This window comes from Tupaia chinensis, unplaced genomic scaffold (genome assembly GCF_000334495.1).
Source record: "Tupaia chinensis unplaced genomic scaffold, TupChi_1.0 Scaffold000002_1, whole genome shotgun sequence".
In the NCBI taxonomy this organism is placed as follows: domain Eukaryota; kingdom Metazoa; phylum Chordata; class Mammalia; order Scandentia; family Tupaiidae; genus Tupaia; species Tupaia belangeri.
In genome coordinates this window covers 1,558,419-1,570,390 of record NW_006159428.1, presented here as the reverse complement: position 1 = coordinate 1,570,390, position 11,972 = coordinate 1,558,419, and the positions used below count along the sequence as shown (strand labels likewise).

The following is an 11,972-nucleotide window of genomic DNA, read 5'->3' as shown; positions in this document are numbered from 1 at the left end:
CGTTGCTCCACTGAACCCGTTGCTCCACTTAATTTAGGAATCAGTGTTTTGTTTATTTTGAACATTCATTGATTTGAATGGCCTTGAATTTGAATGGTCACTGGGACATAACCTCTCTCACTGGAAATGTTTGGCCCTCAAACAGTTAAAAGAGGAAGAGGCTCATTTTTCTTTGTAATACAGTTGGCCACATATAAACTGAAAACAAGGGAAACCTTACCTAAAAATGACTAAGTAAATAAAACTCTAAAAATTCTAGAAGCATGGCTTTTCTGTTGTTACTAATAAGAGAGAGAGGGAAAGTAAGAAAGCAAGCCTCCAGGCCCAGGACTCGAACTACAGTTAGCCAAGTGGAAATCCTATGCCTTAACTACCATGCTACCAGTTGGCTCCACTATTTTTCAATAATTAAGAGCATATATTACATATTCAACATTTGTGATGATAGTAAAGTATTAAGAATCTTGTGATTAATGGCCAGCAGGTGGTATGGTGGTTAAGGCACTGGACTTCCACATGGTTGTTCATGGTTTGAATCCCAGACCTGATGGCTTGAAAATCACACCAGATGCATGTGCATGCAATCCCAAAATCCCAGGAGGAGAAAGAATTGCAGCCTGGCCACTCTCCTGGAAGGTGATTTCACACTTTTCTTCTCTCTGTCTCTTGTGGCAAAAAATGCAAGAAACAAAGGCAAAAACAAAACAAATGTATTTATAAGTTTATATATCAAGGTCTTAATCATAATCCAGAAAATGAAAAACAGTTGTCTGTTATTTTTATTTGTAGAAACTGAAAAATCTATTCTTTAATTTAAAAAAAAGCAACTGTACAAAGTAAATTTTGTGTAGCTAAGTTAATATGCAAATCAATGAATGATCAAAATAAACAAACACTGATTCCTAAATTAAGTAGAGCAATAGGTTCAACAACAAAAACAAAAAGGCTTGGCGAAGTCTCCTTCTTTCACAAATATTTTCCGTTTGTACCTCCCAGAGGTTCTTGCTATCTTCCAGTTGTGAAACCATGTGTAAGTTGCCCAGCCTCTTACCCCAATTGGTGTAACAGGGGTAAAAATAGTACCTTTCTCACTGTGTTTTATGGAAATTAAATTATTTGTAAGGTATTTAAAATACTAGTGTAAAGTGCCTAGTACAATGCGCTCAAGAAAGTTCGATAAAATTGTGACTGTTAGCAGCACTCTTATGCTATATGATGCTGCTGAGGCTTCTCAGGTATTTTATTATTTCCCAATAATGTTTTTATTTGCTTTGTTCTTTTTTACTATATTTATTTTTTAAAAAAAATTTAGGGAGCCAACAGTGCCCAGAAAGTTCAATAAAATTGTGACTGTTAGCTGCTGAGGCTTCTCAGGTATTTTATTATTTCCCAATAATGTTTTTATTTGCTTTGTTCTTTTTTACTATATTTATTTTTAAAAAAAATTTAGGGAGCCAAGAGTGCCCTGGTGGTTAAGGCACTGGATTCCCACATGGCTGACCATGATTCAAGCCCAAGACCTGAAAGCTTGAAACTCATGCCAAGTGTGTATGTGCATGCATTCCCAAAATCCCAAGGAGAGAATAAAGGAGAAGGGATCGTGGCATGGCCCTCCCCTAAAGTTGATTTCTCACTTTCCCTCTCTCTTTCTCTCCTTTGAGCACACACATTCTATGGCCAAAAAAAAAAAAAAAAAATTGTCAGTGTTTATATCTGCTCGCCTAAGAGAGACAGAGAGAGAAAGAAGGGAGAGAAAGAGAGAGAAAGTAAGAAAACACGTCGCCATGTTCCCCATGTGTGTTTTCAATCCCTTTTGGGTCCAGTATTTAAACTGCTTGCCCATGTGGGATCCAGCCACCTTGACCACTATGCCACTAGCTGGCACTGCTCGTTTTTATTGCCAGGTGTGTGTGCTCACCAGACAGTGGAAGAGAGAAAGCCCGGTCCAAATGAGCATGGTCATGCTGCCCTCTTTCCTCCACCCTACCTATAAGTATTTGCATACACATATTTTTGCTCTGCATGTTTTTTAAGCCTTAGAGCTGGGACACGACTGGCCACGTAGGATCTGGCTTTCTATGCAACACTTACCCACTGAGCTGTAAGGCAGGTCCCCAATAAAGTTTCAATAATCAAAAGTCTGTTCACACGTTTGTTCATTTCTCAACCCCCTTTTTTCAAAACTTGGACTCAGTGTTTCTTAATGTAATTACTGACCTCAGCAGCATATGTTTTAGCATTAGTTTGGCACTGGTCATTCTGTTTCTTTTTCATTGCCTCTGGCTGATCAACCTCCTAACTGTTTTACTCTTAGTGTTTTGTTTGTTTGTTTTAAGTGAGTTTTATATTATTACTGCTGAGGTAGAAATTTCAACATTTGCATTCAAATGCCCTGAAAAAATTAAAGAATTTAAAATTTTAAATAAGTTATATATTACTTTACAATCATTTCCATAATCACTAAGCATAGCAATGATCATTTTATTGTATATATTCTTTGTTTAATGTTTTTGCCATAAAGTGCATGTGCGCACTAAAGACAGACCGTAGAGGAAAAATGAGAAATCACCACCCTACAGGGGATGGCCATGCCACAATCCTTGTTCCTCCATTCTCCTCCTGGGATTTTGGGCAAACACTTACACAAGCACAGTGCGATGTTCAAGCTGCTGGGTCTGGGATTTGAACCATAGTTGGCCATGTGGGTGTCCAGCACCTTAATCACCACACCAATAGAGTTTATTTAAATAAAGAACACTTTCTTTTAAGATAGCTCACAACAAAATTGAGTAGAAACTACAGATGTCCTCACACACTCTCTGTCCTCACAGATTCCAAGCTTCCTCCATTATCAGCGTTCTGCTCCAGAGTGGTAATTTGTTACACCTGACAGACCCACACTGACACATCATCATTACCATAAGACCGTAAAAGGCACGAGGTTCACTCTGGGTGATGCACATGATGTTCATGCATTTACAACCAAGCATTGTCAGTACTGCCCAGAGATTTCTAACTCTTTAGACACTTAGGCCACTTTGTAACTTTACAGTGGGCCCTCAATGTATAAAAGACCTCAAATAAATAATGTACCTGTCTTTACCATCTCATTCCAGAGAGAAAACAGTCAAGATGAGGTAAAAGCTCAGTATGCATTGTGTTTTTAAAAAGATAATGTGAAAAAATATTTTTATGCAAAATTGTAAAATACTATAGTTGAAAGAGACATCGAAGGTGGTCTGTAACTTGGGAAGCTTTAAGACAGATGGCACAGTGTGAGGACATTACAGAAGATGCATTTTCCTGGACCGAAATGCATAAAAGTGACTCTGTGTTATGAAGTGATTAACATACCTGCAACTGCAATCAATGAGCACACTTATCTACAGGATCTCACTCGATTCTTGCACTTGAAAGTCTGAAGAAAAGAAATTTTATCATCCCAAGGCATTATCAGTGGCAGCCATTACTGGTATTACTCTTAGGAATCATGCTTCTCAAACAGAATTTCAGCTAATACTCTTCATCAGAAGCCATACAAATACACACACACACACACACACGTATGCACACAAACACAGACAAAAGAGGAGAAATGGAAGTGCTAGCATTCTTACATGAGTAAATGAGAAAAATCACAGGGCAGTTCAGAATATTTGGACCCTGGAATCCTGGTGTACTCAGTTTCCCGCTGTGCCACACTACTTCTGGCTTTTCACAGTAAGCTGTCACACACAGCAGGAGAACTAGACAAAACTGCTCTTAATAATCAGTAGTGTCCCAACATCCAAAGATTTTAGATTCTGCAAGTCTTGAAAATAATTACTGTTTCCACTGGTGTTTCTATTTATTCTCAGCTTTCTCAAAAATTTGTTAGAAAACAAGCAAGCTATTAAAGAGTACTTTCCAGTCTATCAGAAGGCACAGAGCATTTTTAAAGGAGCTTTCAAACCCTAAACACTCTGTGAGTGGCACCCCTTGTGTATCCCATAGAAACAGAATTCACGTGCAGTTAACATTTTAGCAATGCATACCATACCTGTAAGTACAAACCCTTCTTTACATTATTATTCATATAACTGGAAGAATTCATGCAGACAGACAGGGAAAAACAAGTTGCTTTCTCTACATATATTAAAAATGTCAGAAAACAAAAAAAAATCAGTTTGATGCATTTTATACCACAGACAACAAAATAAAGTGTAACAATGCAGAAATTACAGAATGTAGACTAGGGCTATTGTAAAACCTATTGACATTTGCCTCTCAAAATCTATTAGTCAAAGAAATGAGTGTATGTATTAATTTTATAAGTTCTAATAAAATAAAGTTATTTTTCTATGCTAAATTTTGAGATAGCAATGTGGAAAACCAGACTAAATTTCTGAAGACTTTAGATGTTATAGAGGGGATAAATGAAAAACAGAATCAAAGTACTGAAAAACACACCAATTTTATTTCTACCAAAGAGGAACAAAAGACTATCTAGTTTTATTCAATCTAAAGGTTAGAAAGAAACTTCAGTTTTATTGTACTGAACTGAAAATCTATTCCTTTTCTATATATAAAATTTTATCAAATTTTGTCAAATGTGATTCAGGCCTAGCTGCCATGCCACCCATGGTAGCACACTGCCATGTCAGGCCAGGTCACATCGGAGGCCAGGTTCAGAACCCAGAACAACCTGAATAGGCCTGGCACATTGGTGTGCCCCTGGGGTCCTAGCTAACTATGAGATCTGAACAGATGATCTGTGCCCAGATTAGATGCTGGTAAGACCAAACTTTCCAGTGGACATTTTTTTTTTTTTGGAGAGATTTTTGCTATAGGGCACGTGCACTCGCCAGACAGACAGAGAGATAGAAAGCGAGAAATCACCCCCCAGGGTGGCCATCCAGTGGACATTTTGAACGAATGAGCTAAAGATCTTAAGACACGTATTCAGATCATTGTAATAAGAGGTGGCTTTACCAGTATGTTCCTGAATTCAAAAACACCTCTCTCTCCCTCCTTTTCTCTTTCTCTCACTCTCATAAGGAAAAAAAATTGGTGATACAGTCTCTGTTTAAATAAGTCCCATGACAAAAATCTCATTGCTAATTATGCTATCAAAAAGCTAGTAGAATCACTGACTAATCATCAGGGAAATGCAAATAAATAAATTTAAAAAAAAAACAGTGTAATAACATCTCACAGTTGTTAGGTTGCCTATTATTAAGATAAGAAATAAGTGTTAATCATGATGTAGAGGAACGGAATCCATGGACCCCGTTGGTAGAAATATAAGTTGGTATTGTTATAATGAAAAACAGTGTGGAAGTTCTTCATAAAAGTAAAAGTAGAACTAACAAATTATCTAGCAATTCTACTTCTGGGTATGTATCAAAAGAAATAAAATCAGTATGTCAAAGAGATATCTGTACTTCCATATTCACTGAAGCATTGTGACTATAGCAGCCAAATATAAATATAGCTAAGTACCCATCAATGGATGAATAAATTCATAAATGTAGTATAAGAGGGAGTCTTCAAAAAGTTTTTTGAAAATGCATGTTATGAAAAAATCAGGCATGAATTTCAGAATTCTGTTGCAATAAAATATACTCATACTTTAATTCTGTTTTGCCATGAACATTTGGAAGCACCAATGCATATGAAGAAGACTTCAAAAGTTAAAAGATTACAATAAGGAACCAGCAGTTACTGTAATGGCTATGTCGCTGAAATCCTGTGTAGTCAACTGCGGTTCGAGTCTCGGACCCGGTGGCTTAAACTCACGCCAGACACGTGTGTGTGTGCCCAAGATCCCGAGAGGAGAATGGAGGAGAAGGGATCGCAGTGTGGCCATCCCCCTAGGGGGTGAGTTCTCGCTTTCTGTCTCTCTGTCTCTCTCTGCCTTTCTGGCAAGTGCACGCGCCCTATAGCAAAAACCTCTCCAAAAGAAGAAAGAAAAAAGATTACAATAAAAATAAACATTACAGCTAAATATAAGAACCACCAAGTTCAAGACACTTTTGTCAGCATTGATAATAGCCATTTAGTCCTCCACTGAAGAAGTGAGGGTCCTGGGAATTTAACAATGTCAGTGCATTTTTTTTTTTTACATTATCAGCTGAAGAAAAAACAGCTGCCCTTCAAAAATATTTTTGAACATTTTGAAACACATAGAAGTAAGAAGGAGCCAAATCAGTATTGTAAAATAGATTCCTAATGATTTGTCAACACAACTTTTGCAGAATGCCCTTATTCAATACAAAAAAAGGAGCAAGAGCATTCTCACGGCAAAGGACTCTGGTGGAGCTCTCCCAATTATTTTTCTGCTAAAGTTCTGGCTAAATATCAAAACACTCTTGTAATAAGCAGGTGTTATAATTCTTTGGACATCCAGAAAGTCAACAAGAAAATGCCTTCAGGATCCCAAAAAACAGTTACCGTGACCTTAGCCCTAGGCTGCTCTGTGTTTACTTAGACTGGTCATCTTCCACCTCTTGGTAGCCATTGCTCGGATTGTGCTTTGAATTCAGGATCATACTGGTAAAGCCATGTGACATCCTCCATTACAGTTATCTGAATACCTGTCTTAGGGTCTTTATCTCATTTGTTTAAAATTTACACTGGAAGGTTTGGTCTTGTCTGTATCTAATCTGGGCACAACAGTTTTGACATCTATAGAGTAGAAAATTTGCTCAACTATAATTTTTAAGTCAGAATTATGGAAACTGAACCAATAGAAATGTTAATGGCATTAGTTATGATTTCTTCTGTTAATGGTCGATCTTTTTCAATTAGGGTATGAATGACATTAATTTTTTTCCTTGCAAATTAGTGTGGGTGGTCGGCTGCTGTGGATATCATCTTTAATATCTTATACCTTCTTAAAATGAGTTTTTCTTGGTAAACTGCTGGTTCTTTTGGAGCATTGCCCCATAATCTTTTTGTAAAGCATCAATGTTCACTATTCTTTCATCCAAACTTCACCATAAAATTTGTTTGTTCTTGTATAAATTTTTGCAGAGTTCATGTTGCTTTAACAGGGGCTCTTTTCAAACTGATGCCTTATCCTTTTGTGTATATTGAGCTAGATTTTCTTCAAACAAGTATGAGTTTATTTTGGTGCAAAAATAATGTAAATCCATGCATATTTTTACATATATTCTATCATGAACTATATGCAATGGTATATCATTCATCCTTTAAAAGATTCTTGCCATTTACAGGAACATGGTTAAATCTTGAGGGCAGCTAAGTGAAATATCTAGACACAGAAAGACAAATGCTGCAGGATCTCACTTACGTATGGAATCTAACAAAGTAGAACTCCTGGAAACAAAGCTGTCAGTGATGGTTACCAAAAATTGGAGAGAAGAGGAATAGGGAGATGCAGATCAAAGGGTGAAAACGCTCAGTTACACAGAGTGAATAATTGCTGCAGACCATGTGCAACATAGGGACTATTTTTACTAATGCTGTATCATTGACTCAAAATTTTCAAAAATAGTATACCTTGTGTGTTCTCATCATTAAAAAAGGTAAGAATATGAGGTGATGGGTATGTAATTAGCTAGATTGTGGTGAATGTTTCAGTGTATATATCAATTCACCACATTCTATATCTCAAATATGTATGATTTTGATTTGTCAATTTTATCTTAGTAAAGCTAAAATATTATTTTGGAGAAAAAAGTTAATAGAAACTTTTAATACCAAAATTCCCCCCCACACACACACACATCTTTCTTTAACTTTTCTGGGAAATTATGGTTAATAGTAGTAAAGACAGAATGAATAAGCATGCCTCTTGAGCCTGAGAAAAATCACCCCAAGCATCTCTTCAGAAGTTCAAGTTTCTTTAAGAACAGGGATTTTATTTTAAAAACTCCAAGAGATTTTGCCAAATGCAATTCTATTTGTGATTATACAATATTTATTTTCATTCTCTATGAAACAATGTTGTTATATCTATTTGTAAAATCTGTACTGAATTGAAGAGCTACAAGTGTACCAGTTAGGTTCAGTGTCCTTGTTCCTCGGGGTCATGTTTACCAGAAACAGGCTCATACAGTAATGTCCATGCGAGGGCACTTGTGCCTGTATGCATGAAGTTTTCCTTGCTTATCTGAATGTATGGGCTATTTCTGGTTAACATTGAGAAGGCCAGAAAACACTATTAAAGAGAAGTTCAAGTAGTGTTCTCATGCTATTATTTGTGGAAATCTTCCATTTTTTTTCCTATTGAGAGACTGAGTTGTTTTGTGTCATGCAGAGGACTGAAATGCTGTGGATCTGCCTGTCTGTACTCTACACATTATGTTTTTGTGAAATAGCTTCCTGATATTCTCTACTTTCATAAATCATAAAAATTATTATTTTAGTCATGCCAATTATCTAAATATCTCCAAGGATATATACATAAATCCTCACTCTTTTAACATAAACCTTTGAGTTTATTCTCTAAAGCAATCTTACCATGAGACACTGAAACATTCAATTTTGCATTATGATTGAGGCGCAAGTATATTCAGCCTTGAAAATACATGCAGTTAAGTTACTTCAGGAGTGAGCCTTTACTAATTAAAAAGAGTACTGCCTTAATTCACCACATCAAAATTTTAAGTTTGGGGGGAACCAGCAGTTAGCATAATGGCTATGTCGCTGGACTCCCACGTAGTCGACCGCAGTTCGCGTCCCAGACCCAGTGGCTTAAAACTCACGCCGGGTGTGTGTGCGTGCGTGCCCAAGATCCCGAGAGGAGAATGGAGGAGAAGGGATTGCTGCGTGACCATCCCCCCTGGGGGGTGATTTCTCGCTTTCTGTCTCTATACCTCTCTCTGTCTGTCTGGCAAGCGCACGCGCCCTATAGTGAAAATCTCTTCCAAAAAAAAAAAAAAAATTTAAGTTTGGGGACCAGCAAGTGACATAGTGGTTATGGTGCTGGTCTCTCATGTGGTTGATGATGGTTTGAGTCTCAGACCCAGCAACTTGAAAATCATGATTGGTATGTGTGCAAGCATGCCCAAAATCCCAAGAGAAGAATGAAAGAGAAGGCATTGCAGTATGGCCATTTCCTCTGGGAAATGAGTTCTCACTCTTTCAGTCTCTTTCTCCCTATCTCTCCAATAAGCACACATGCCCTATAGCAAAAATCTCAAACTTTTTTTTTTCAGTTTGTCATAGCATTTTACATATATGTAAAATTTTTTTGAAGAATTATTTTATTTAACTTTATTTATTTATTTATTTATTTATTTATTTATTTATAGTGACAGAGCTTGAGGTGGAGGGAATAAGAAAGCCTGGTCCAGGACTCAAACCACGATTGGCCATGCAAGCATCCAGCACCCTTAACCACCACACCACTTGCCAGCCCTTATATGTAAAATTTTAAAACAAAGCATTTTTTATTCAGTTCATAAAATTCTGTAGAGCCATTACCCCAACAAAGCCAGAATGTCTGTTTAATAAACAAGCTTACAAAGACACATTTCATTTCATTAAATACCTTTTACAATTTTGTATTCAAACAACATTTTAATAATTAATATAGTCAGAGAGAGAAAGAACAACAGGGAAGCCCAGGACACTTGGACTGAGCTCATCGGGGTCCCCAGCCCAGGCTGTAGTGGGTGACAAGGGGCTATTCTAGCCCCTATAGTATACAAGCGCCATGTGAAGTGGTCTACCACCATACCTTCTACCTGTCCAGATCAACCTCCATCCACACTGGGAGCAGAAAGATTTGAGTACACAAGAACCAAACATCTGAAGACTCTGAAGGAATTCTTCCCCACAATATTCTCAGCAGTTAAAGGAGAGAAACTTCCCTTGGAAAACTTAAACATCAAACTCTTACTGTGGATGCTCCACCCCCAGCCACGGTAGATTATCCTTCAAATGGGAAGGAGAAATAAAATCATTCCCAGATGAACAGACATTGAAAGAATTTACCAAAACTAAACCAGCTCTTCAGGAACTATTTAAGGCAATACTACACCAGGAAAATTAAAAGGAGACAAGTAGAACACAAAATGACAAAATATAAGGAAAAATCTACACATATCAATAATAACATTGAATGTCAGGATTAAAGTTTCCAACCAAAAGACTAAAAATGCAAATGTGACTATTCTACGTACAGGTAGGGTTAGTACAAACTCACCAATTATTTGATAGACAGTTGTCTCTGTAGGTTTTAATTTATATATTTATTATAACTATTATTCATTGTATGAACAAGATAACAATCAGAAAATTGCAAAATGTTACCCAGCCTCTCTTTGGAATGAATGTACAGAAGGCTAAGATCAGGAACTTTGCAAAGCCTATAAATCATCAAATCATTGACCTTACCATGTCTTTGCTTTTAAACATCTCTTTTTAACTTTGTTTTGATTTTACTTTTCTAAGGACTTATTTCTTTATGCAAAGTACGATATTATGGTCTTACAAGAACTCATAGTGAGCAAGCAAAAATTTATTTTCCTGTCTTTCTAATGAGATATTATTATGCACAATTTTGCCTATCCATAACTGGACCAATGACACCGCAGAGCTTTTCAGATTATAACCTCTTATCTCCCACAGTCCTCTACATGGAACTTACAAATTCTTCTTCCCTTGGCTGTGAGGGACACAGAAGTGATTTATTACCTGTTGATGATAATGTAGTATCATTATGTTGATGATAGTGTAGTATCCTCACATTATTATATGGACTGGTCTGAAATGTATTTCATGTTGGGTAAATTCACTTTACAAACTAATTGATGTATAGTGATCAAATGTATAAAACAATTGTTTAATGTAAAATGATTATATGTAAATCATGAATTACAATAAATATTTAAAGAAAAAAAATTATCTTTGTTGGGACCAGTAGATGGCATAATGGTTATGTCACCGGACTCCCACTTTGTCTACCTTGGTTTGAGTCCCAGACCCTGCAACTTAAAACTCGCACCAGGCTTCAGAGGTAGAGAGACTGTGGGGTTTGATATTGGATAAAAGGGTGGAGAGGCAGAAAATGTTACAGGCCCTGGTAGAGTTCCAGTTCAAGGCTGTAAATATGGAGCAGACCTTAAATATTATAGATGCTATCCACATCGTAGGGGTCTTCCACGCAATTACCAGCAAAATTACCAGACTAGTGAGAGTGGTGAAAAGAATGAGGGGTCAGAGAGCACTCTCGAAGGCCAGACCCAGCAACGCCGGCTCCACGGCAGGCAAAGGTTCCCCCCTTATTACATGCAGAGACCCTATGGGCATGAACCACAAGATTCCAACCCTGATGTGCAGGGAGAAGTGATGGAGGGTGCTGACAACCATGGTGCAGGAGCACAAGGCAGACCAGGGAAGCAGGATATGTATGGGGTTATGGACAACGATTTTGCAGGGGCTCTCCTCACCAAAGACAGCCCAGAGAGGATGGCAATGAAGAGGATGAGGAAAATCAGGGAGATGAGACCCAAGGGCAGCAGTCACCTCAACATCGGTACCACCACAACAATTACTGATGCAGACACCCAGCAAACCCTAAACCACAAGATTGCAAAGAGACAAAAGCAGCTGATCCACAGCTGAGAATTCATCTGCTCCAGAGGCTGAGCAGGGCAGGGCTGAATAAATGCCTGCTTACCATCTCTCTCTCTCTCTCTCTCTCTCTCTCTCTCTCCCTCTTTTTTTTAAAGAACTACTTCCATCCAACTTTATTTATTCATTTATTTTAATTTGATCAGAGAGGGACAGAATGAGAAAGAGATAAAGAGAGAGAGAGAGAAAGAAAGCAAGCCACCAGGTCTGGGACTCGAACCATGGTCAGCCATGTGAGAGTCTGGTGCCTTTAACCACCATGCCACCTCCTCCCCCTTACCATCTCTGCCATCATCCGGGTGAGTCATCAAACAAGAAGTGAATATGAAATTCCAGCAATAAGAAATGAACAATTAGAACTGAAGGCTTTAAGTGTTTGTGCCTGT

The 11,972-nt window shown here is 37.6% G+C and overlaps 1 pseudogene; it reads left to right on the top strand.

The window, feature by feature from the left end:
• The window catches only part of LOC102501988 (nuclease-sensitive element-binding protein 1 pseudogene), a 12,684-nt pseudogene extending 1,064 nt beyond the window's left edge, over nucleotides 1-11,620 (top strand).
• The last annotated feature ends 352 nt before the right edge of the window (nucleotides 11,621-11,972 follow it).